This window comes from Delphinus delphis, chromosome 12 (genome assembly GCF_949987515.2).
Source record: "Delphinus delphis chromosome 12, mDelDel1.2, whole genome shotgun sequence".
Lineage (NCBI taxonomy): Eukaryota > Metazoa > Chordata > Mammalia > Artiodactyla > Delphinidae > Delphinus > Delphinus delphis.
This window is the reverse complement of record NC_082694.2, coordinates 4,380,691-4,407,821: the sequence shown is the minus strand read 5'-3', so window position 1 is coordinate 4,407,821 and position 27,131 is coordinate 4,380,691. Positions and strand designations below refer to the sequence as shown.

General features: G+C 40.3%; 1 long non-coding RNA gene across 1 annotated transcript in view; it reads left to right on the top strand.

Annotated features, from left to right (window-relative positions):
• Positions 1-10,669: 10,669 nt before the first annotated feature.
• Positions 10,670-27,131, top strand: part of LOC132435549 (uncharacterized) — a 36,908-nt gene continuing 20,446 nt past the window's right edge. Inside the window, exon 1 of the long non-coding RNA XR_009521580.1 lies at positions 10,670-10,801. This is a non-coding gene — a long non-coding RNA (uncharacterized lncRNA). The remainder of the gene's footprint in view (positions 10,802-27,131) is intronic.

Genomic DNA, 27,131 nt, shown 5'->3' with positions numbered 1-27,131 from the left:
CACAGTCCTGTTTTATTACCCAGATTTTATCTCCTTCTTGCCTGGACCTTCCTGAGTTAATTCTTTGAAGCCAGATCTTTCACCGGGCCCAGGCTTTTGGATGCCAGTTTCCTCGCCAGGATCATGATTTACAGACATCCTGGACTCTGGGGTGGCTTTCCTAGGTCTAAGATACCCAGCTGTTTCTCCCTTTGATGGCCAGCCTCTCTGTACTTGACTTTAGCCCTAAATGCCCTTTTCTCCTTGCCTACCAGGAGACTGTCTTTTCTGACCTCAAAGCTCAGAACCCTTCTCTCTGTTCTCATAGCAATAGAAATATACCTCTATTTTGACTCTTATTGCATTATATTGTAAAGACTTGTTAAAGTCCATCTCACAAGCCATGAGCAACAGGAAAATAGGAAAATTCAAAAGTGCCACTTCTAGTCTCAAAAATATACAAGAGGCTATTAATTATAGATGTTCAGTATATGTTTGTTGAGTGAATAAATGAAAATGAGCCTGCTTGATTTATGGACCTTATGTAACCAGCTCCCCTAAAATTTTCATATCTCTTTAATTGGCCAAACACACAGATAAAAATTTGTTTAAACTGGATCTATCATTTTGGCTGATTTTAGATAATACTGTTTAAATCAGACACATGAGTGTGTTGCAGATATAAATTCTATAACATCAGCTTACTACCAATGTTAGGTGGAACCCTAGTCATCATGTGCATTTTGAATATGTGGAAATCCTATTACTTATTTACCACTTATAAGATGGTAATCCAGATATTGTGTATATGTAGAATATAAAAAAATTATACAAATGAACTTATTTACAAAACAAAAATAGACCCACAGACATAGAAAAAAAAAACTTATGGTTGCCAAAGGGGAAAGGGCAGGGGAGAAGGGATAAATTAGGAGTTTGGGATTAACATATACACACTACTATATATAAAATAGATAAACAACAAGGTCTTACCGTATAGCACAGGGAACTATACTCAATATTTTATAATAACCTATAAGGGAAAAGAATATATAAATATATATACATATAAATATTTAAAATATATTTATAAATATAAATTTATATATATAAATATATATATATAAATATATATGTATAACTGAATCACTTTTCTGTACACCTGAAACTAACACAATTTTGTAAATCAACTATACATCAATCTTAAAAAAGATGGGTCTCCAAATGAGTTAATTAATAAATTAATGGAAGACATAAGTTTGATAGTAAAATGCACAGATTTAAATTTTGTTTACATCTTTTTTGGAGTATAATTGCTTTACAATGGTGTGTTAGTTTCTGCTGTATAATGAAGTGAATCAGCTATACATATATATATATTCCCATATCCCCTCCCTCTTGCGTCCCCCTCCCTCCCACCCTCCCTATCCCACCCCTCTAGGTGGTCACAAAGCACCGAGCTGATCTCCCTGTGCTATGCTGCTGCTTCCCATTATCTATCTATTTTACATTTGGTTGTGTATATATGTCCATACTACTCTCACTTTGTCCCAGCTTCCCTCCCCCCCATTAAATTTTTATATCAGTATAATATTTGATCTCCATAAGTTTTTTTTTTAATTCTTGGAAATGAAACTAATGGACTCCTTCTAAAGCTTGAGGGTGCTATTAATTTCCTAGGGAGGACTTGAGGAAACTTGTTTTCACAGTTGAAGAAAGAACATTGAGATAAAATTTTTCACCAATTTATAACCCCTTTGGGCTTAATAATTGAAAATGTTTCCATGTCTTTTATGCATCCCTGTTACCACACTAGTGGTGCCATTGACAGGTGACAGTCTTACTGTGGGATCCCCACCAGGAGGAATGTGCCCTGAATTCTTGTTTTGCGGAAGCTCAGTGTCTCCCTGGATACCTAGATAGATACTGGTAGAATCATGGCTTTAGGTTGTAGCCATGGTCTGAAGTTTTCCAGGTGAGGTGGCTGAAAGAGGTTCTGAGGAGAAATTCTGCCTTTCTTAGCATTGTCCTCTTCGTGCCACAAACTTGAAGTGGATATTTCAAAGTACTCTTGGTAGAGTCTGTAAGAATCATAGCTATTCTGTGTTTATTCAACATTCCATATTCTTGATTTGGGCAGCAAAAATATTCCTACCGTGGTCTTGCTTGGTAAAGCTTGTGCAATAAGAATAATATTTTAAACAATTGAATTTTGGAAAAAAAAAGTCCATCATTCATGCCTCTTTGTTACCTTAGGTTTTGCTTCTCATTCAAGCTTAGACACCATGAATATCCTTCCTGGAGCAGAGTGTAGAGGTGGAGGAATTCGGCTTCCCTGAAGGACAGTGACTTTCCACGGGCAACGCCAACTGTGTGGTATCAGAGCAGAAGGTTTGGGCTTCTGACTGTCAGCCCAGTATTCTGCTCCTATAAATCATATCATGTCTATATCATGTCCAATTCAAACTCTATTTGTTTTCTTTCTTCCCCTCACTTCCTCCCTCCCTCCCTCCCTTCCTCTCTCTCTCTCTTTCTTTCCTTCTTTCTTTCAATTCACGGAGGGCATGTCAGAAGCTCTAAGAAGTTTAAATCAGCCCATTCAAAGAACAGATAAAATCCAGTTCCTTCTTTCCTTCTATATTTTTTTCCAGATCCTTATGTTCTAAAATAGCAAGCTTTAGCAATACATACTGTCTTTTTTCCAAGACACATTCCTCTTTCATAAGTGTGAGTTTTTAAAAACAGTTTTGCTAAGAAAGATGGGTCAGAGACAACCATTTGTAAATGGAGAGATGGAGGTAGGGAGTGATGAGGCCATTTACACGGGGCCACTCATGACTAAGCCCAGGCTCCCGTGGACTTTGGAAACTTAATTTATTCCAGAGAAGGGCCAAGTTCCAGACTATGCAACTTACACATGAAAAGGCAACCCAAACAAGACTACTTTCCTGAATTTTAAATAGAAGTCTCAAATTGCTTGCAAGTAAGCATAAAATTCCAAGTTTTACTGTGCAAATCCTATAGTATAAGCACACAGCTGGACAAATACGCAGGAAAATGATGAGTAGAATGAAAAAAACACCTTCTTTACAATATTAAAATTATATTGTAGGATGCATTTCGCTTGTTGGGAGATAAAATATTTTTACTTGTATGGTTTTGTGGTCTTCATCACCAACACAATCAAGAAATAATAAAGTATGAATATTTCCCTTTTATGTGTTTCACATTCAATTAAGAACTTAAGATTCTGAGGGGACTCACCCTTGACTCTTAGAAATATGTTACCTAAGCATATTTCTGAACAAACCATCATAACAGGAGGTTAAGGTTACGTTTGCATCTCACGTTAGCTTTCCAAACGTTTTGCCGTATGGTATGTTTGATCATGATGTATACCCTGGAGTACATTTTCCATTCCACAATTTTCCGTGTCCAGGCCAAACTATGGTCAACCCTGCTGCAAGACAAGACTCCTAGAGGAGACCCCAAGAAGTAGCCCCCAGGGTTAAAACCCCAGTGATGATTACAAAGCCAATGCAGGCAAAAAGCAAGAAGTTGTGCTCAGAAATAAAAGTCTCTATAAAGCCACAAGCTCAGTGACGAGGAACACAGGATGAAAGAGGACGGCCTTTGACACAAAACAAGTCTGACCTTAGGCCAAATGCTATCCCCCTGTGGTCTCCTCCTCTGTTCCCTAGTAGGGAAGGGTCAGGGATTGCAGTGGAATGTCCTGGCCCCCTAGCTGTGCACAGGGCTTGAAGATGGACAGACATCTAACTACAGCTGCAGGTGAAACCAAACCCAGAGAAGTGAGGTTTTTAGTAAAACATTTACATCCAGTAAATAGGACCAGTGATATTAATTTTTCTTTCTAGTTTTCCATGGATATTGATCATGATTTCTTGATTTTTATGTTGAACTATGCTTGCATGTGTATGTGTGTGTATATATATATATGTATATATATATGTGTGTGTGTATATATATATATAAAACAAATGCAACTTTAAATGTTTAAGTACACGGTAAAAAGGTGAAAACTTTAAGGCAGATAAAATTAGTCCCAAATAGCCAGTGTTGTTATTTAAGTACAAAAATAACCTTTGAATTTCCATTGCTGACTTTGCTAGGCTTGACCTTACATGAGCCTGCATTCTCAGCCTTGGTTTACAAAACTCATATAATCGGAGAAAAAAAAAAAAGATTTTGAAAATAGAAAATAAGCAATGCTAAAAGAGAAATATTCCACAAAGCATCATGTAGATAGAAATGTAACTTAAAACAGGTTGACTATTTAGAATATGAATGAAAATTCTGAGTTTGTATGTTTAGCTTGGGTTCTATTTATGCAGCCACTCTCAAAGTAAGGGAAGAAATGGAAGATATTTTTAACAATGATCTCTCTATATATATTCAAAATAGTCTCAGGGTTTAACAGAATTCCGTACTATGTTATGGCTTGGAATGAACTAAATAGATTTATAGGTAAATTTCCCAAAATAAATCATTTGAGGCAATATCATAAATGGAAAGATTCTGTACCAAGAATTTTTCTTCCCCAGAAAGATGTGGATGAATCAACACCATAAGCTTGAAATGGTAATTTTATGTTAATCATCTTCTGTGTTTCAGAGTGCATGGATACTTCTGTGCAATGCACTAGTGTGCTCTAGTGTGTGCATGTGTGTGTGTGTATGTGTGCACAGGCATAGGTGTGTGTCTGCATCTCTAGATGTTAATGGTGAGTCTGCTTTTTGTATGCAGGCTGGGTTCATCGTAGCAAATTCCAAATGAAGAAATAAATGTCCTTGACATTCCATTTAATAGACAGTGGGTGGCACCATCTTGAGGAGACGATGATGTAAGGTTGCACTTGGCACTATTTTCTTTATTTGGGCTACAAACTCTATCCAAATTGTGAAGGACTTTCCACATTAGTAATTAATAGGGCCCCATTATGCTAACTATCATCCAACTTAGGACATCTTTGAGGAAAGATAAGAGATGAATAATTTGAAGTAATTTTCTTGTAATCATGCCAATCACTTGAGCAAAGTAGTTATTAAAGGAAACAGTATTATGATGAATTATAGGACATCTAACACTGAATACCTTTTCTTATCAGCTGCTTATAGTTTCTGATGCTTAAAAAAAAAAAAAGACAAACAAGCAGAAGTCTATTCCGAAGAACACTCATCTTACTGTAAATACTAGTTTGTTTAGCAAACCCTGAATTTTAATGAGGCTCCAAAGGCAGACTTTACCATAGTTTCTGCTCATCTCCTTGAAAAGAGCTGGTTTGCCTGCTTTACCTTCCCTTCAAAGGTAGATGTAATGAGCTTGAGTCACCTCTGATGACAAGGATTCTTCCAGTTCAGATTTGCTGAAGTGATTAGACATTATTTATCTAATTAAATGTTCAAAACACATCATTATTGAAAGGAATAAATTTAGTACATTTGTTGAGCAGTGTTAACTGAAATGTAACTGCACATCATTTGACTTTTTAACATTTTATTATATCTATTAAGTCTTTCTGTGCTTAATTAAATCAACTTATTTTTTACAGTTAATTTAACATGATTTCATTTTCGTTACAGAGTCTGAATCAGATATTATGGAGAAAGCCAACTGTATACACAAATTAAGCTCTGACTCCTCAGGTGCCCCCTTGCATTTCATTCAAATCTGGAAGCTTCTGGGGATTCCCATGGTTTTAAATGGATGTTGTTTTTCACAGAGTGGAAAAAAGCTTCCTCTTCATTTTCTTCTTTTTGTAATGCAACAATTTTTAAGGCTACAGAACTATCAGGTTTGTACAATTTGCATCACTGATCATGGCCAACTGTTGGAAAAAATATTTTTTTTTAATGCTTGGGAAAAAATAAATCAGAAGAAAAATGTGAAAGGATCAGCCTTAGTTGCTGCTCCCTGGGAGCTGTACTTCTTAATTGTCCCTGCAGGAACAAGGGTGTCTAAATAATAACGCTACAGTTCCCGAGAAGGCACAGAGTAGTTGAGTAGCAATAACTAGGGGGTGGGCAATGTGGAGGAAGTTATTGTATTACTATTACTATATTCAAATGAGTGCTTCTCAGTGATCCATATTTAGCAGCGTTCTTTTCTCCGCAAGAACCCCAAACTCTAAAATGGGGGTGACAGGGGGAGCAGAAATAAAGCCACAAATGTTTGGTGCCAATCACAGCAGTGAATTGTGAAAATCTCCCCTGAGAAGTGTTAAAATGGAGAGCGTGGCTGGAAACAAACGGGAAGGAAGATTCTAAGGTTGCAAGTGATGGTGGAAAATTCTAATTAGACATTTACATCAGCTTGCAAAGCTCCTTGTTTGCCCAAATGTTGGCGTGTTTCGGGTTCTGTCAGTCTTCAATTGAAAAGTCTTAACAGGGAAGGCTTCTGGAACCATCAGGATGCTGAATTTAAAAGGTGGCCGCAAATGCATTTGCTTGAGATGAACTAGCCCATACCGGAGGACAAAATGAGAAAAGAAAAGAAAAGGGAAGAAAGTGGATGCATGTAAGACTGCAGGGGCCTCTGACGTTCCTCAGAAACGCCTGCTCTCTTGGCTCCGGGAACCCACTTCCGGCTACCACTCTCTGTGGCCACTTGGACTGGCTTCGATTCCCCCGGGGAAGTGTCCATGATGGCAAATTTGGCCAAAAGATTTTTTTCATTACCCTCCAACCTCAAGGCAGGGCCCTGGCTTTCCCTTCGGAGCCGGGAATATAAAGACATGGGGCCGTCCGGGCTGACCCGAGGGCCCTGCTGTCAATCATCTCCTCCCCAGCTCTGCTCCCTTTCACACCAGGCAGCTGGACCCATCGCTGTCAACCAGGTAACAACCCCCAGACAATAGAGGCCTGAAAGCCTGGTCTAGACACTCTTTTAGCCACTTATTTGCTGCTCTTGGCAGCTGTCGAAGCATAAATAAGCAGTTTGTAATCAGAAGGCTGACATCATCGCCGCGCGGCGGAGAGGCGAGATTGTGCCCGAGCTCTGAACGGCTTGTTTTTGTGAGCGTGACAACAGATTCTGGGGTGGGGATGCAGATTTGTACCATGCTAAGCTGGTCTTTCTTTGATTTACAGAAGACAATTGGATCAGGTTCCCAGCTCCGGGACACACCAGAATTATTTTTTCATCTGCAGGTCCTGATGGCTAGTAAAATCGGATAATAAACTGGGTGGCCGTGTGCCACGGGCTGGTCATGAGAAGGAAGAGAGCAGGGTGCACAGAAGTTTGGACTTGGGACGTTTTCTGGGCCACGGGACACACCTCTCATCAGCTCCTTGAAAGTGGGCCAATGGCACTGGTTTGGGTTGGAAACACGGAGTGGAGGTTTGGTGCTGGGTAAAGATGTCTGTACGTACAGTTTCACAAAAGGCAGCAGAGACACGGGGGTGTTTATTCCTGTTTCCCAAGTGCGGTCCGTTGTTGTGGTGGTTGTTTTTTTTTTCAAGATCAAGTTTGCCTTTCAAAGTGATTGGCTGTTATCCTGGTGAAGGAGAGTAGGCCTGAGTCATCCTCCAGAAATGTTGACTTTCCATCACCTCTACAGCTGAGAGAACCCCTCTGAGGTTTTCTCCCCCCAAAACTTGAGGACGTTATCGGAAGGAGCCTAGATGGCAAGACGGCAGACATTATTTAGGTGTAATAACTGATTTCTTATAATTATTTTGAGGCTGTTCCCAAAGGAAGGAGAGCTTCTCTGGTTTCTTTTAACAGTGTGGTTCTGATTGCCCTGATGTCTGCCTGGGACACCTGCTCAGGGTCTGTTATAAATGGCAGGCCCCGATGAATGCCAGGGTGCCAGGGAGCTTGCTACCTGAAACCCATTCAGGTGGTTTTGCCCATCTCCGGTTTCACTTACCAAAAAAAAAAAAAAAAAAAAAAAAAGGCAGTTTCACAAAAATATTGACTTCCTATCTCCCCAAGGGTTTCTGGTATTAGTTTGCTATAAGTAGCTCATGATTTAGAGTACAAAGGCATTTCCAGAATGCATGTTTAACAAAATGACATAGCAGATAATTGAAATTTATTTGCAATTTTCAAACTACAATAAACACAATTCTCCTTTTCTTTCATTAATAATCGCACGGCTAATGCATAGCAATCCCTCTGCAGCTTTTACAAGCAAACTTGAGCTGCTGTGCTGTAATAGCTGGAAAAGTTAATGTAGCTTGAACAAGGTTCCTAATTGTCCCTGTCTCTGTCATATTTGTCTACTTGAATGGTCCTAAATACCACAGCGATTAATTACTACAGAGCAGGTATTACAAGATGTTATCATCCTTCCCCAACTGTCTGGGTGAATGGAGAGAAGCAGGAAACTGTGCCAGTGTTTCATCTTTGCTCTTCCTGTAAGGCACTTTAACCAGAAGATTTAACGTGTCAAAGTTAACTGCGTTCTCTAGCAGATATTCACATTCTAATTAAAGATTAAGAACGCAGTACATTACACTGTGATTTGTCATACATGGCTTGTTAAAGAGGAAACCTACCGGGATTCCCTAACATTTCATAAACATTATTCAGGGCTTTTAATGTGGGCAAAGAGAAAGATGATTCGATTGCATTGCAGTATGGAAAGCAGGTTGCCCTCTGCCCACCCTCCACCCAGCCCCCAATAAATCACAACGTCAGACAACTTGGGCAGTTGGGAAACAGCCTTGTTGCGGAGATTTTGTTCAAACCGTGAATCAACTCTGGTTTGTCTTGGGTGGCAAAGGGGAGATCTTGGTTATTACGCCTCGGCAATTTTTTTTTCTTTTTATTACTTTTGCTTTCTGCTGTCAGCCAAGTACAGGAAGAGTCTTTGTTTGAATCTGAGTGCCAAAGGACGGCAGGAAGACGAAACAGTATTTCTACAGCAGCCTGAGCTTTCCTCTCGTCCTCGTGGCCTGATCGGCACCATTTCCAGCACTAGTGGCCCAGGACTGGTTCACCTTCTCTGATTGCCTGAGGGGTAAATTAATGAGGTTACCGAGACACTGAACATTTGCATATCCACAGATGCTTATTAGGTAGACGGTGAATGCCAGGTGCACTGAATTTGGAGGATATAGGATTTGTTAAGAATTAACATCTTTCCGCTCCTTAGAAAAGGGGTGTTTTGTCACTAAAAATAAGATGCAGGCAAAACTCCTGCTTAATAACTCTGAATAATTACACTAGAATAGAAAGCCAAGGCAAAGGAGGGCCTTCCCTGAAAGCAGCAGAGAACCCACCGGGCTGCCCTCATTGCGGGGAGACCCGGATGCGGTGGTCCCAGAGCATAAGATGAAGCGAATGCTTTGCTCTGTTTGGAATGGGGGCCTTAATTATGCTGGTAGCGTGCACAGCGGAACACGATGCCATCATCCCGAATGCAAAATTATCAATTGAAGGAGACCTTTACATTTGTAAATATTGTTATTGACTGGTCGCCAATCCAAGCTGGAGCAGGGGAGAGTTTTGCTGAGAAAATGATGTCCAAACCCGAATCACAGAATTAGTCTTGCCTATCTCTCTGAGGGCCATGGGTTCCATCCTTGGTGATTTCTGCTGGGGCTGTGTGGAAGCACATTGTTTGTATCTCATTATTGGGAGAAGTCTTCTGGTGCTCTGGGCTGTGGCTTGGAGACTCCTTCTTCAGAGCTTCAATGGGCAGATTTCATATTCCTGCCGTCCTTAGGAATACTTCGCAAAACAGAATCAGGACTCTCCATGTTTTTCAGAGCCCTGTGCGGGGTTGGGGGGAGAGCCTGCCTGGCCTTTTTGCTATCATTTTACACAGGTAGGTTTTCTTGCTTTCGATTTCTTTTTTCTTTTCCTTTTTTTTTTTTTTTCCTCTTTAAAGAAAATGATTGGCAGCACTCAACCTCAAGGAACTGATCTATCAAAATCAAGCTGGCATAAGTATTTCTTTGAGAAATAATATATATTTACCAACAGGCTCTATTCTGCCCCCTTGTTTCCCTATACCTGGCACACGTCTTCCCTCCCTGGTCAGGCCAGTGATAACCCTGTATTAAGAACATAGTCACTGTGTCTGTATGTATACATATATTTTTTTCAAAGATTCCCTGATGCACATTCTAGATCTATTTTCCAGTCCCTTTTCTTGATTTGAAAAATATTTCCAACATCTAAAGAGCATTTTGTGAGGCTCTCCCCCCATTTTTAAAAATAGCTTCTAAATATGAATGAGTTAAGTATCTTCCCAGAGAAAAGTCAAAGGGTCTTTATTTCCATCTTGCATCAGGCTTAAGCTTTTCATTTATTTTTTCGAGGTTCAGAGGTAGAGTCATTGTCAGAACAACCCCCCCAGAAATAATCTGCACATGTTTTAAAATTCCATTTGTTTTCTCACACAAATTTTTGATGCATTCAAAAATATACAGAAAAATCACCATTTTTCAACGTGGCAGAGTTGTAATGAGGCACCTGTATATTTTCATAAACCAGAGTATTTCAGATTTACTACTATTTGTGGATAATATTGTATAAGACATTTTAAAAAAAAAACCGTACTTCACCCCAGAAGGGCCTGCCTGAAAACATACACTGCAGTAAAATCACTGGAGTCCGGGTTTTTTGTCACACAGGCAGAGCACAGATTTTTTTGATTATGTAGATTTCTTTTCCTACCGCAGTTTCATATGCAAAGCATGCCGAGCCCCATCCATGCTATCTCCTAAAGCAGTCATTCTGAAACCCAATCTGGGGACAGTGCAGACTAAATAAAATTTCATTTTGATTTGGCCTCCCGCTGCGAATGGGACTGCTTTGTCTCAGCCGACAGAACGAGCGAGCCAGAAAGGTATGTCCTGTTTTGCATGGCTGACGGTGTGTCTTGCGGCTCCCGGGCAGGCCGTCCTGCATCCTGCATCCTGCTCGGGCGGGCTCCCAGCTCCTAGACTCTGCTGTCTTTCTCTTTCCCCTTCCATGGCTCCCGTGCTGCCTGCCTCTACCTGCAGGGCAGAGTCGTGGCAAACCCACACCGATGGTTTACTCTGGCATATGCTGAATAGCTCGCGTGGTTGTTTGCGTTTTTCTCACTGTCTTTGTTGTTGGGTTTTTTTTTTTTTCTATTTTGGTTTTTGTTTTGTTTTGCTTTCCCTGCACACATTTGTTCTCCCTGTGTCTCAAGGTGTTGAATGCCAAAATCTGAACGTAAAGGAAAATTGTGTAATGTGGCTAGGATGCTCCAGAGATTTTCCTGGAAGATTTTATCATGCTGAATTTTATTGTAAATTGGAAGCTGCGTTGAACAGCTTTGAAAGACTTTAGTTTTCATGGCCCTTTTGAGCCTCCTTGGCAGAAAAGCGATCGCCCATTTTAGGGAAAGGGGAAAATAGAAAATAAAGACTCTTCCAACAGGACTGAACTGTTTTGCCATCTTGGTATGTTTCTGTAAAATGCGTTGTGGTGTCTGCCTGAAGAGCTGCAAAATATGACTCTATTTTAAAGATGACCTTCATGTGGAGTCATCTCACGAGAGGCTGGATTTTGTCAGAGCCTCTCATCCCCCCCTTTTGGAGAATGTATTGGCAATCAGGGAACAGCCTGCTGTGATTTCCTCAGAAGAAGCTTTAGATACAAATGGCGATGTGCCAGGGAGGCTGCCGGTGGGAGGAACTCAGTTTTCAAGCCCAAATTTCTCCTTGGAATTGTCGTTGCCCTTGACCAATTCATATGGTACCATGAGCGAAAGAAGATCTTCCCTGGTTCATGTATTGGCATAGTAGTAATATAAACTAAATTATAGCAAGTTGGTAAAGATGGGTATAAAATAAATGAAAAAATAAATTGCTTAAGAGAAGAGCAGGGAGGGACTGCTCTCTGACTCTGGGCTCAGCACGAGTAATTCCACAGAGGAGAGAGAAGTAGAAACACATGCTAATTCGCTTCTTAGGGGTCTCATCCACCCACTCCCCCAGAAGTAGAAACAAAACGTCAGTAACTTTGTAGAGGGTCAGAAATTAACTTTTTAACCCCATCCTGTTGCAGCCACCCCAGTGTGCTGTGTCCTCTAAGAGTCGTTCTTGATGCCATTTCTGAAATTCAATGGGTGAGGTCTTTGCCATTACAATAAGTTGTCCTTTTATCACTACATCTCTAAGTTCACTATTTTGCACCTGTTGGCCAAGAGCCTTGGGAAAGGAGATTCATCAAAAGCTTTCATAAGTTGTTGAGAGCCCCCTCTTGTCATGTACAACAGGTTGAAGAACAAAGTAAAAGTTAAAGAAGACATTGAAGAAACAGTAGCCTGAACTCAGCACAAAGTGTTGTCTGATAAAGATGGCACCATCCTCCTTAGAAAAAGGAAGATGGCGGTGTCCAGTGGGATGGGCAGTGTTTGGTTAGACAGGGGTATAATTTCTAGTATCACCGGAGAGCTTGTCTTTTTGCTCTAGCCTCACTATCAGAGTCGCTTGGTTATTTTAGAGCTATTAGTTGATGAGATTAAAAAGCCCAAATTTGCTTTTTGTCTAATTTGTAAATGTTTTCACAGGGCCACTTATTGACGTTATAGGGACTTTTCTGATAACTAAGTGAACGCTTTAATAAGTAAAATCCACTATGTTGCCTCGTCAGCTTTTTAAAAAATAGTTATTTAGCAAGGATAAAATACTTTTAAAGAAACTATCATGTGTCCAGAAAAGAGGGGATATAGGTATACATACAGCTGATTCACTTTGCTGTACAGTAGAAACTAACACAATATTGTAAAGCAACTGTACTCCAGTAAAAATTTAAAAAAAGAAACAAAACAAAACAAAAAACTATAATGTGAACACTAGTTTTGAATAACAAGTTACTCATGGAGGTTTTATTTCTCCATAAAAATAAATGTTTCTATCATATGGGAATATATGTTTATACCATGCATTTGCATATATATAAAAATATATATATATATGCAGAGGATGAGAGAGAGAGGGAGATTGAACCAATTATGCTATTAAAGAGAGTCACAAAGCTTATCTTGAGGATAAAAACAATAAATATATCTAGCAGACAAAATTCTACACTATGGTTTGACTTATCATATACATGTAATAATCACCAAAGGTTAGCGTTAAGACATAGGATGTTTTTATTTGTTCATGTCTTCATCTTGACCTCTGTCTGCGGAAGGCACATTATTATAGTAAGATTTAACCTCTCAGGTGGCTTGGGGAGATGACCTCAATGGAGAATGGATGCTGCCTCAGCATCAGTCTCTTTATCCCAGTCTTCTGGTGACTGCCATGCCTGTTGGTCTTCATGTTTCAGCTCATGTTTTCCATAAACATGATAACTCAACATGTCTGCAAGCCCTGACTATAATTGGTAGAAATATTGGAGATAATGACCGAAATGGTGGTTCTTGGCATGTGAGTTTAGTTGATAGGTATTTTATTTGGTAATATTTGTGATAGCCATAATCTGACCTTCCTTTAGTTCACTCTCTGGATCCCTCTACAGGTAAGAGAAAGATAGAATACCGACTGGAGTTAAATGTAAATTGTGGCCAAAGACAGAGTTTTCTGTTTTCTGCTGACCCCTCCTAACTCTTGGGAAACAGTGGGTACCCTAGAAATCTTTCCTGAGAGGATAAATGAGCGAATGGATGACCCAGGTTGAGCACAGGAGGAGAGAAACAGGAGAGCTTTTTCACTCCTTGGAGCCCGTCTCCGTACTACCTAGAGGTCATCACACATGGAGGGAGGAGATTTGAAAGCCACCTATTCTCCACCTGGGGCCCATGGGCTTCCTAGGCATGCAAATCCACTGAAAATACATTTTTCCAAAAAAAATAAATTACATGACATGCTCACACAGGTCTAAATAGAACCCCCAAATGTTAAGGATCTAAGAGTGTAAGAAGATATAGCCAGAGAACAGTCACAAGTGGCAGGAGAGGGAAAATCATAACATTCTCTGAAAAGGTCAGTATGAAAATAAGAAAAGAAGTTCAATTTATTTACACTCCGTAACTACTCCCTGGTTACAAAGAAAGCATACAACATACAGAGACTAAAAAAGAGCAGTAATTTTAAAAAAAAACAGCTATGTGGAAAGTTCATTTTACATTTCTGTAGGCTTGGGGATGGAAAACCAAAACAATAAAGAGAATGCAAGTCAGAATCCAGACACTGGGCTCTGGTGAGGTACCACTGAAAATAACACCTTTGGACTTATTTTTCAAAGAATCACTCCAGACCTGGAATAAAACCACTTATGTTGTTTTAATAAAACTAATTATATTTAACAGAAAGGCCATTTTACTGTATCAATCTTAATATGGAAAAAATTCTCTGCTATTTCAATGTATGTGATAATAATAAAGGACATCCCTGATCCAGAAACTACATGAAGAGCTGTGAACATTTAGATTTTCTGTGAAGACTTAGGTAACCTTGGAAAATCCCCACAGTACAACAGATTGGGGAAGAGATTCAAGCAAGGTTAGTCCTTGGACAATTTGACATCTAAATCTACTGTTGGAAGAAGACTTCAACTTGTCCTATGAAATCAAAAGTTGTATGGTCAGAGAAGCTCTGTAAACTGTGATTTCATGCACATGGAAATAATCTTAGACTTCAATATTTTTATCTCACGAAAATGTCCGGCAAATTTTAACGACCAGAATAAAGGACCTGAGTGTTAAAGGTAGAGCAATAGATATTCTCCATACAAAGCTCGTCCTGAAAACAACTGAAGAATTGCTATAATGTTTCTTACAAATCCCACATCACAGTGGCCATTGCCTTGTCAAGTGATTAGGCAGAGGGAAGCCCTGTGGTTGAGCTTCCCTAGCTGCTCCTGGTTATTTAATGAGTGGGTGCTGCTGTCACAGGGCAAGACAGCCACACGGCGAAGACTGGGGACAAACCACTGGTCACTGAGCTGGATTGATCTCAGGGCAGGGACATGGGGTTCTCCAGATGGAGAGGTGAACTGAGGTCATATCCACAAGAGGAGTCCTGTGCCCTGCCCTATCATTCTGCCCAAGACAAAATGAAGAATCATGAGTTCACCAGCTCTGGATCCTTCCAGGAATGCAAGCAGACATCTAGAGACCAGAGAGAGAGTGGACTCAGCCAGGAGAGGACCAGATTATGATACAATTCGTACTTTATCCCCAAGGCCAGCAGGATGCATAAATTGCACCCACCTTTCCCATCACTAGGATGTCATCTTAGGAGAAGAAGCAGGGAAGGGGTAAATACCTGAGATTGGTCTTTCTATCCAAATGGAAGAATGAACACCAACTGAGAAAGATGGCTTAAATTATCAGGACTGACAGCTCCAAACTTGATTGGACATTTGATTAATTTCTCTCCCATACCCTCGCTCACTACCAAATGAGGCCTCAGGAAGAAGCCGAGATGAGCTGCAACCAAAATAAAGAAAATAAATTATATTTTCACTTCATATACAAGTTGCATTCTCACTGAAATTTTGCAACCACTTACACTGGAAAGATCCTAGATTTTCACATAAAGATCTACCCTCAATGACCCAAGGAAATGTTACAAATTCGATATGCCAATCTCAGAAAAAGGGGGGAAGTAACATTGAAGAAGTGTTGGCTGCAATATGTCAAATTAATCTTCTTCCGGACCTGCCATGCAATATAGCTTCAACTCCAGAGGGTTAGACCTCTTTTATGCATGGATTTCTCAGAGAGATTTCTCCATCTCTGGGAGGAATCCCTGATGCAGAAGGGTTGGGCCCCAGGTGCCCTGCAAGTTTCCTGAGTCCAAATCCCTGACTTAGTTCATGGGCCAGTCTCCACAGGAGCTCACATAGAGCCGGGTTCTCTCTCCCAGGAATTTAACGTTGGAAAAAGAAATGCCCACTTGCTGAGAATTGTTGGAACTTGGTGACATCAATACCGACACAGCAGAAGACAGATGAATTTTATGCATTGTTCCAGAAGACCTAGATTCAGCCACCTTTGTGCTCCTTCTGCAGACACGATTCATCAACTCCTCACGTTTGATGCCTTGAAAGGCCACAGTGTTATCTTAGCCAATCCCCCTCTTCTGCTTACGTTTTCTAGAGTTTATTTCTCTTGTTTCCAACTTAAGGAGATCTTATGTGCTGCTAGCAAATATGTGAACAGGAAATTCTTAGAAATCAATGCAACGTCCTAGATATTCAACCATGTGGCCTAAGGGAAGAAGTATAACGAAGAACACTCAGTCTTGGACTTGTATCCATGTAGTGAAACTGAAATGTTGTTGAATCTGGTAACAGTTACAAATGTTACAAATGTTCATGATGTCAACCAGAAGTTTTCTAGAAAGGCACATAAATATCTTCGGGAATGGCAATAGTTTACATTACGAGGATGCCATCTTAGAGGATTAAGTGTTTCAGGGTACAGGGTATAGAATAACTTTCCAAAAGTTATGCAATATTCCTTCTGCTCCATTGACTTGTATATTCAGGTAAAACATGTAACAGGGACCACAAATGTAAGCAGAAAACTAGCTTAAAATTCAAGATAAAAGTCAAAAGAATCAAGAAGTCTCACAGCATTCAAGGATAGAGTCAGAACCAAGTTGCTACTACAGGGATCTAGATACAGTAGGGATCTAATTATTTCTCTAAACAGAGACCAGGGGGCTGGAGTTTTCAAACACTGGAGGAAAATAAATGGAAATCTCAATTTTTTTAAACATATATTATTTTGAAGGTTTTCTACTAAAACACGGTCTTTGACTTTACCAGTAAATCAAGTTGGTGAAGTGGTCTAGATATAGAAAAGAACAGTGAGTGGTATGAATGAGACATAAATTAAGGCTTAGTTTTCACGTGCAGAATTACTCTGCTGTAATATTTTATATAACCATGCAGTAACCCAAATTATTTGCACTAATATTGATGGTTTTATTAAATTAATGATTATTGATAGACAATACATTATCAATCAGTGTTTTTGTCAAACAGGAAAACACTCTGTTAGTTCATAACATGCAAGGATACTATTACAAAAGAACTAGAATAGAAGTAGATAACTTTGGGGGGAAAAGTCTTCATCCAATTGTCTTAATGGTTTGTTCTGTGTCTGTGTAAAGGGCAAAAGAAGGTGAAGTTAGCTATACTATTACCACCCGCCCACCTTAAGAATGCATGTATTCCCCTTTAGTCTATTACAGACTGCTGTGTTTTTCACTTATAGACTTTTTTTTTTTTTGCTTATTAAAAAAATACTTAAATCTTTTACCATTAAAGAATGCTTTTAAGGAGAACGGTGTATATGGAAACTGACATATTTTTCAAAGAAGAAGTGACTATCTGTGGTCTAGCTAAGTGGTAACTGAGAGGGTTTTGGTTTTGGTTTGTGCTTTTGTTTTTGTTTTTATTTTCCAGCAGTCTATTAGTATTTGGAGAGCGTAAACATTAATGAGGGCGAAGTGCTCTGTGGAACAAGGGGATAGGGTTTGGAGTAATGGGATGAAATTAAGAAAAGGGAAATTTAGGTTGATTACCAATTACCAATTGAAAATCTTCTTAATGTTGAGGTCTATTAGACTGTAGGGTAATCTTCCAAGGGAAGTGGTGGAACTCCCATTGCTTAGAAGTTTAAAATTAGAGTGGACAGCACACCATCAAGGACACCCCGTGGTGAATGATCCACCCCATTGTGTGGAATGAGCCAGTTCACCTTGGTTGCCTCTATAGGCTCAAGCTTCCACATGACCTGGGGAGAGAAGGGAAGAAAAACAACTCCAGCCTGTCCCACACAGATCTACCATGCCCAAGTGACTGGGGAAACAATTTTTAAATATTTCTTCTGCTTTTCATCTACAACAGTCTTCCTGACACTTCGATAGAAACAGCTCTTTTGGCAACAAAAACATTCCCAAGATGTGTTTTCCATGTAGGAAGCTGACTTCTTTCTGAGACTCAGAAAAGCCAGTATCTTGTGTCATGTGGTGCTCCACTTTTCAGTAAAATAAAACTTGGAGCAACCAGGCAAATAATACTTTAATAATATGGCTATCACGACATTGGTGGGTGTATATGTTTCCTCATTCTTGAAAGACAAAGAGATGGAGGGAATGAGAAAGGGAGCTAGAGATTGAGAGAGGACAGCAATTGATGAGCATTGCACTGTGTTCCACGGTCCTATGAAAGTCGATAGCACCGATTACATGAAAATAATGGTTATTTCCTTCTGTTCCCTGGGAACCCATCATGGTACCTGGAAGTCCATTTCAGAAAAAGGGTCATTTCTGGAAATTAATGTGTTAGAGAAGATACAGTTATAGCTTCCAATTTTAATGAAATAGTACTTCATACTCTTTGATAGGCATTCTGTCAATCATAATAAAATAAGAAAGAAGACTATATCCACATGGGATTAGTCTCCTCAGAATCTCTTTCTATTCTGGCTTAAAAAGAACATGCCCAGCCTCACAAATGCCAGAAAGAAGAGAGGCACAAGATAATAAGCATCTCTCTATAAGCTGCTGAACCGAGTGGACAGCGGGAGTTAAGAGTGTTCCATCAGAACGATGAAAATCAGACATCCAAAGCCTAATATTCCTCAGTGCTGGAGGTGGAACACAGGAGGCTAACTGTCATGGGAAGGTGAGAGCAGAGAGAGCTTTTGCCCTGAAAGTCCGTATTGGGCAAAACCAGGCAGTCTGGGTTTCCCTGGTGGCGCAGTGGTTGAGAATCTGCCTGCCAATGCAGGGGACACAGGTTCGAGCCCTGGTCTGGGAAGATCCCACATGCCGCAGAGCAACTAAGCCCATGTGACACAACTACTGAGCCTGTGCTCTAGAGCCCACGAGCCACAACTACTGAAGCCTGCATGCCACAACTACTGAGCCCACACGCCTAGAGCCTGTGCTCTGCAACAAGAGATGCCGCGACAGTGAGAGGCCCGCGCACCGTGATGAAGAGTGGCCCCTGCTTGCCGCAACTAGAAAAAGCCCTCACACAGAAACGAAGACCCAACACGGCCAAAAATAAATAAATAAATAAATTTTTAAAAAACAGGCAGTCTCTCCAACAGAGTAGAAGGTCAACACACCCCACTCTTCCTTCATCTTCACTCTTTAACTTTCTAGTGACTAACAGTTAAAAAGTTATCCTTGGTCTTCAGCAAAGAGAATTTGGGGCGAGGGAAGATAAATATAATGCAGGGTTTCAATTTCTCTTCCAAAAATGATGCCTGCAAGAAGTGAGAGAGTTCAGAGAAAAAGATCAAAAGGGTACCTTCCACATTGCGTGCCCTGTCCTAGTTTCCCATCCCTTCCTCATGGTAAATTCCTTCCGTGTTTATGAGTTAAATGTTTTACTTGATTACAAAATCACTATAGTCGAAGTCAGTCAATAGAAATATCTCACTCCTACCAACTGGTTTCACACATGAAATGAACATTTCCCAGAAAAAAAAAAATGATTATGACATTTTTCCTCCGGTGGGGAAAACTTCTTCAGAAACTCGTGACTGTACAGGAGGAAATATATGCTTCCAAATTCAGACACTTCCAGGCAATCCATTACTGTGACTTGTTGCTTGAAATAGATCCATGTGCTGCTTATTTAACAACAATGCTTTTTGGAGAGAACCTGGATCCTCAAGAGTCTGGGCAATTGGCAGATGTGTCCTGAGCCCTGGGCTACAGCCGCGGCCCAGAGAGCGGGGCCGCTGACTGTGGTCCCCTCTGGAGAGCCGATGCTGGCAGCACAATTTTTATCTCACCAGCCAAAGAAAGGTGATACCAACTTAGAGGGGAGGTACAAAAACACCATGTCCATTTTCTTTTCTCTCTTTTGGCCAAGCTGACAAGAGAGGTTGATAGGTGAAAAGCTAAACTTTCTAGTTAAGGAAATAAGTGATGTGATTTCATGAAAGTGATTGTTTCCGGTCAAGAGTCTAGCCTGGTAAGGAACGCGTGTGTGTGTGTCCTGAGAAATCACCAAATTGCCAGTTAGGGTATCTTAAAGTCAAAATATGGAACCCGAGCGATGTTATTCATCTGAAATAAATACCAAAACGTTTTCACAACAGAAAACTACTTCTGGGAAATGTTCAAAGTCACTCACATCTACCTTGAAAACTGAGCGTGTACCATATTCAAATATCCACACGCTCACTTCTTAGGTTCAATTACAGGATGCTTTTTTTTTTTTCCTAGACCCAAACATTGCAATTTACTTTTAAGATAATAATACTTTATATGTAAATATAATTTCAAAACACTTTCATGCACATTATTTCATTTTATCTTTTAAGAAATGTTCCATTATGGGCTTCCCTGATGGCGCAGTGGTTGAGAGTCCGCCTGCCGACGCAGGGGACACAGGTTCGTGCCCCGGTCCGGGAAGATCCCACATACCGCGGAGCGGCTGGGCCCCATGAGCCATGGCCGCTGAGCTTGCGCGTCCGGAGCCTGTGCTCCGCAACGGGAGAGGCCACAGCAGTGAGAGGCCCGTGTACCGCAAAAAAAAAAAAAAGAAAGAAAGAAAGGATGATTTTTTTTATTGGGAATAGAAATTAGAGATATCCCAGTAGTACTCTTTGCTTTGTTTATCAGCAGTGTTGAGATTCTGGTTTTTTCAGGCGATAATTTCTGTTGCAGTCAATCTCTTGGAGTCCTGGCTTCTAGTTATTCATCTGGGAGCCCCACTTCCACACTAGTCAGACAGTCCTGGCTGAAGCAGGACTGGGTTTGTGCTTTATCTCTCTCTCTCTCGATGAGATCATTTCCCAAACTTTAACAGCTAGTGCTGTAAACGACTCCCTCATGCATTCATGCTCAAGGCCCACGATCTAAGAAGGTTCCAGTAGCTTTGCTCTTCCTTGAAAACATTTTGCAGAATTCCTTCCACAACTGTGAGATAACACATGATCCCTGAAGAGCATCAGGCAAAACCAAGAGAAAAAACACAAGGTCTGCGTTCACTGTGCACAGGTCTGTCTGGCGGGGGGTTCTAAGACATTTCTCTGTGGGCTCTGAATCTGGGTGGGGTGGGAAGGATAGAGCTCGATGCTGGGGCCTGTGAAACCCTGTGTCCAGCTCGGCAAAGCCCTGGGGTTAGTCAACATTCCAGCACTCTGAGTCAAGCTTGGCTGCAGCCGTGGGACGTACAGGCAGACCGGATGAGGAAGGGAACGCATCCGGGTTGAGGGTCACTTCCAAGGTCAAGCACGAATCAGCATTCAAACCACGTGTTCCGACTTCATGCTGTTCCTCATCTTAGACCCTGCTTAACTTAGCCAAAACATGTACTCCTACTTTGACTGACAGGGAAGGTTTGAGTAAATACTTCAAAAGCAAAGGAGAGAGCAGTTTAATCATACTGAAGCTCAGAGACTGTGACTTCATCAATTTTATATTCCGACCCCATCCTGGAACCCCACTAAATTAAGAGGCATGAGGGCAGGTGTGAGGGAGGGAGCACATGGCAGTGGGAAAGATCTGTGAATTAAAACTGGTTTGCAAATAAGTCCAAAAAATATTATGTAATTCCACTGATAAGATACACATATAGATCTTATTTTATTTTGCCATATATAATACCAGAAGCCCCAAAAAAGGGCATGTTGTGTAAGAGATCTTATAGGTCTCTCATCTTAAATCACAACTGGCATCAGTATTAACTGGTCATTTGTGGGGTCACGTAAATATGAACCTGTGGGAGCCCTTGTTAACAATGGTTAAGAATTTGAAGAGGATGACCACAGAGGCTTAAACCAGGCAGGTGTGAAGGCACAGGTCCCACGGACCCGTGAAGGGGGCCTTGGTGGGCACTGAATTTCTGCGTGTTATCTGGTTCTGCTTCAAAAGGCCCAGATTTCGGCTCAGTGTGAAGGGAAACTATCTAACAATTAGGCTGTTTACAAATAGAGCACACGGCTTTGTTAAACAGGCTTTGCCCTTCAGTGGAAAGTTCAAACAGAACCTGGAAGACCATCTGTCAAAGATGTTGAAGGAGAGATTGATTCCTACATTAGGACAGAGCCAGACTTGACTTTAGATGTCCCGTTTCGTGCTACGAGTCTGACAATTTTCATCTTCTTCAAATTTTTGAAAGGAACCATTTCATATGATTCATTAATACCACCTAGGAGGCACACCAAAGTTCTTGACGCTTTCACTGTTAAGGGATAATCTCCATGCCATAAAATCTTGGCATTATGATCATTTGACATAAGTAAAGGTAGCCAAAGATATCTGGGTTCCATGAGCATTTACATGACTCCACTCAGCATGGAAGAAGCTTGTTAACAAACATGAAAGACAGCCAAGGCAACTTGGGTATTTCAAGACTTCAAAATCCATGTGTCCACCAGTGCTACACAAATCTGATGGTCCTTTCACCCACAGCTATCACAACCAACTCTTTCTGGTCACTGTAAATCTTCATATAATTGTGGTGTCATTATACGGAGAAGCTAAGGTGAGAAGCTACTAAGGAAGTATTTGAAATGTCGAAGAAGCCATAATACTGAAATGCAAATTAAGATGATGCTGCCAAGTTAAAAAGCAGCAAATGCGGAATCCCATGCCTCCCTGAGTTGATCAACCAAGAAACCAGCCCACACAGAGAGTCCAGCAGAAAAACTGTTCAGATTCCCAGCTCCATTACATTCAAGGACCAAAACAACAAGGGGAAAAAAAGGGAACTACCAAGGTCTTATTGTTTTACCTGAGTAACAGAATCATTAACGATATTAATATCTTATATTTTTATTTATCTTCTATTTTTATTCAGTCCCTCCAGGCTGTTCAACTACTTTAAGTCTACTTAACGTTGGTTCGATGTAGTCTGGCTGGTAGTCAGATGGACTTGTTCCTGTTTCCTTCCAGAGCTCCCATTCAGGAGCGTTTGCCATTGCCATTTTGTTAATCACATAAGTATGGCATTGGTTTCTAGCATCCTGGATTTTTGTTGAGCAAAGCAGCATGGTGTATCAAAGGCACGTCAAGAGATGTGACGTAAATGGAAATCGCAGAGTATCATAATGCAGCACAACAGGTGCACAAAATAGATGTTCAAAATGGTTTCTATTATTTGGCTTTTTTGGAATCAAATCAGAATCAAGAACAATAGTGGCCATTTCAGATAAATTACTTCTGCACATTCTTGCAGATTGAGCAGCTGTAAAGGAGAGGAGGGGGGAGTTGGGGATGCTGGCTCTTTAGAAGGTGGATGCAAATACATTTGTAATGTGTATACAGTATATGCAGTATATTAAACTTGCCTTTCATGTGCCATGATAAAAGTAGTTTCCTTTCCAGGATTGCATGTTTCATTAATACCACATTTTAATAATTAAACAGCACAACTCTAGAGGCAATAGCTAAGATAAAAGTTTGCAGACAATCCATTATTTCTCTCAGACAGCCCTTCTGAAGAGCCCGTGGAGATGTGGTTTAATGATTTAAGTTCTAAAATGGGTTGTTTAATAAAATCTTGGGTGTTTATGGAGTTTGGTTCTAGCGGGCAGTGTCTTTTGTCAGGTGTGGTGTTATTAATGATAGAAGATGGGGTGAGAGGCCATCTGTACATCATTATGCACTTCAGCCCACTCTCTGGCTATTTCTGTTGCGTTACAGTTACTATTTGTAATTCTTAATGTTGGGAAGGGAGAGGTTTGTTGTCTCTTCAGTACTCTCTGTTAGCGTATTCTATTTTATTAGACATAATTCCGAGGGAGAGGGGCAAAGGAAAGCAGACACTGGTTAAGGGGGATATATAATTGGGTGTAGTGGGATTAAACTGTTATTAGCGTACACTCCTAATGGATGCCCCATAAAGAACCCATGGCAAAGGCAATAATGAGTGATGAAGGAAGAGTAGGCAAGCTGAACAGTGTTTCCATTACTGAGATCCTACTTACACACAAATTGTTTAGTAACCACTCGAAGGGCACACCAGACCCCTGATGTATTTAAGCAGAGCGATTTTCCTCCAGAATTATCTGTTCTTTTTAAATCTGTAACTTCCAGTCTGCAGCATCTTTCTCACACCCCAATCCTAATACTTAGCTTTGCTCCAACATCGAGCCTCGAATATCAAAAAAAAAAATTTTGTGAAAAACTTAAATCTAATGGAGAAATATATAAATGTATCTACAAACCTGGTGTCTTCTTTGATTTAAAAAAAAAAAAAAAAAGCAAGATATGTGAACACTAATGCCCCCAGGTGATGGGAGTGGGAAATGAGAAATAAGTTGAAGAACATGATTTTTTTAGATATAAATATTCGAATGTTAAAAAAAAAGGTCAAAAGTGAAAATTGCAATGTGCTTTTCTGTTAAACTTAAAAAAAAAAGTCAGAGCCAGCATCCTTTCTTTGTGGTCCTTGTCGTTTGTGGTGTTGCAGGTAAAAATCAAAGAGAAAGTGAAAGTGTGGAAGGTTTCACAGATTTAGGTTTTACGTGATTTAGATCACGTATTTTAATGTATTGGATGGATTACTCTCTGGTATAAGTGTGTATCTGACAGATTACTTTCCACTTAAATTGTGTAAATATGTATAATAAATGTTTCCTCTTTATATTGTTTTCATTCTTTTCTCTCTCACAATAGAGTGGGGTTTTCCCCAACTTAAAGAAACATATTAGAGATTTGATGACTGCAGCAGAGAAGCCAGAACACATCATTTAGAGTTACTTTTGTGGGATATTTTTCAAACCTCACAGATTTTTGATAAAACTTTTATCTAAGAATTACTACTACACTGTATTGTACATTCATAGCAGTGAACATTTGTAAAGTGCTTCCCCCCCTCCAATAAAATCATGTATTGAGGATTATTTGAGGCTTCTGTATTTTAAAGTTTTATAAGAATTAGTGCTTGAAACTCTGTTCAATGGTAACGTTTTGAATAATATTCTTTCCCAAGTGAATATATTTTTAAAACAATTTAAATTCCATGGCTGGCTGTGTTTTCTATAAATCCTCTCTACCTTTCTTCTGTGGAAGTCTGTCCAGCTTTTGTAACTTTACAATTTGTTGGTAAAATATGAAGGAACAAAGAATGGTATTCGATGGAAACTCAGCTACCTCCCGAAATGGAATGTTTATGTAAGCAATTTCACACTATAAGGTTTACAGTTAAGGTAGCCCACATCCAAGATCTAGGATTTAACCTTCCAAAGATGCACAGTTTCATTTTTTGATGTATCTTTTCGCTTTTATAAAGTGGGTTTCGGGTTCTCATACATAAACTACCGGGCAGAGAAATAAAAAGTTCTTTGCATAAGAAATAGTATCCTAAGGTATAAGAAAACTTGGAAGTAATTTTCACTTTTTTTCCATTCGTTTTTATTGCTTTCCAAAGTGAAAACTCCATCGACTCAGAAGCCAAAGGGCCTTTTGAAAAATGCCACTTTCAGATTTCAGCCAACAGCTGAATCGACAAGGGAGGTTCTAACAAGACAGTTGCTCGCTGCCGGCTACAGTTCCCACTTTTGTCTCTTATGGAAACTAACACGGGGCAAATTGAAAGAGTGATTATTTTAAGGCTCCGCTGTCTTTCCTGATCCAGTGTCTACAGTATTTTCATAGAAAATGGGAGCAGGAAAAGCAGGGGGAGATGTCAGACCTTGTCAGTTTCAGCTGTGGTTGTTGGGCTTTTCAAACAAGCTACAGAAATCTCTGCTCTTTTTACTTTTAAAACAAAAATGTTAGTTGAACACCGACTTCACCTTTACCTGTCCTGTCTATGCTTTCCTTTTGCATTGTGATATTTAGGGAGGAAAAAAATGCACAATAGTTCATTTGGGCAGTTATGAGGGAAACTTGCGCGGCCAAAACTTTGTTCCAATAAACAACCCATGAATAATGGATTCTCTCTAACCACGGGGCACCGTATCTGTGAATGTAACTGGTTTATCCAATTGGAGATTTATTCAGACCCCTGGTTTTCTCTGTTGTTCCCTCCCCAATGAACATTTCTTCATTTGTAAATCTCACCTTTTACGGGGTGAGACAAAAAAAGGCAGGAGGTACGATAGATAGTTGCTCAAGAAGCATACATTGTTACAAATCAAATTAAGAATTAGATTGTCTTTGCGATCTAAACTTATCCTGTCCTCTATTACTAGCTGTTCTTCAGTATTCTCTAGCGATTTAACAGAATTTAAATTTTACAAATTCAATATTTTTAACCAATTTTTGATCCCCCAATTCTGACCAATTCAATCACATGATGCCTTAAATGAGTTCATAGTTTAATAACATTCTAAGACCTCAGAATATATAATTCAAGAAAGGAATGGGGTTTTTTTTGAGTGCCTTATGTTATCATGAAAGGGAGGTCTTCTGATTATGCTATGATAGCATCTATTATTATTGTGTACTTACTATGTACCAGGCACTTAGCTTGCATTGTCCCAATTAATTCTCCCAGAAACACTTTGAAGTAGCTACTATTATCCTTATTTCACAGATGAGAAAGTGAGGGCTAGCTGAAATAACTTTCCAACGGGAAAGAGTAAGAGCTGGAACCATAAGCAAACCCAGGCCTCTCTGACTCAGAACACATATTCTTGACAACTTGTGCTGCATCACAGTTTTAACCTCTGCTTGCTCACACGGGAGAGGGGAGGGTGGGACATGCCATACAATGATTGCCCACGTACTGCTTGCCGGTGTAGACAAACAGAAGCCCCCAAACTGTTAAGCTGACACATTGGAGGGCACGGTACAGATACCCATGATGGTGCTGCAGGGTAATTAGGAAGAAGGAAAGCTGTTCATAGAAAGAGCTATAAATGGAGGTTTGGTTTGTCTCCTCACTTGGAATCTCCCAGCATCTCCAGCCAGCCTCAGTGTCAGCAGTTTCCCTGAGCTCCTGCCTTGAGCACCTAGAAGGAAGTGGTTCCAGTCACCACGGCCCTTTCCCAAATCTGCCTGAACCCAGAGACCCATCTTGAAGCTGAGGGGATGGAGAAATGCAGGAGACACATGATTTTGGAGACACGTGCACCAAATCCCTGGCATCCGGGCATCTTGGACACAAAGAAGAGAGACTGTGCTTACATCGGTGGGAGGGGCTGGTCCAGACATTTACTCAATTTTCCAAGGACACAATTCTCACCTACCTCCACACACACACCTTGCACAAACCATGTTTACATATAGATTCAGAGTTAGGAGTAGGCCCCGGACTTAGGCTCC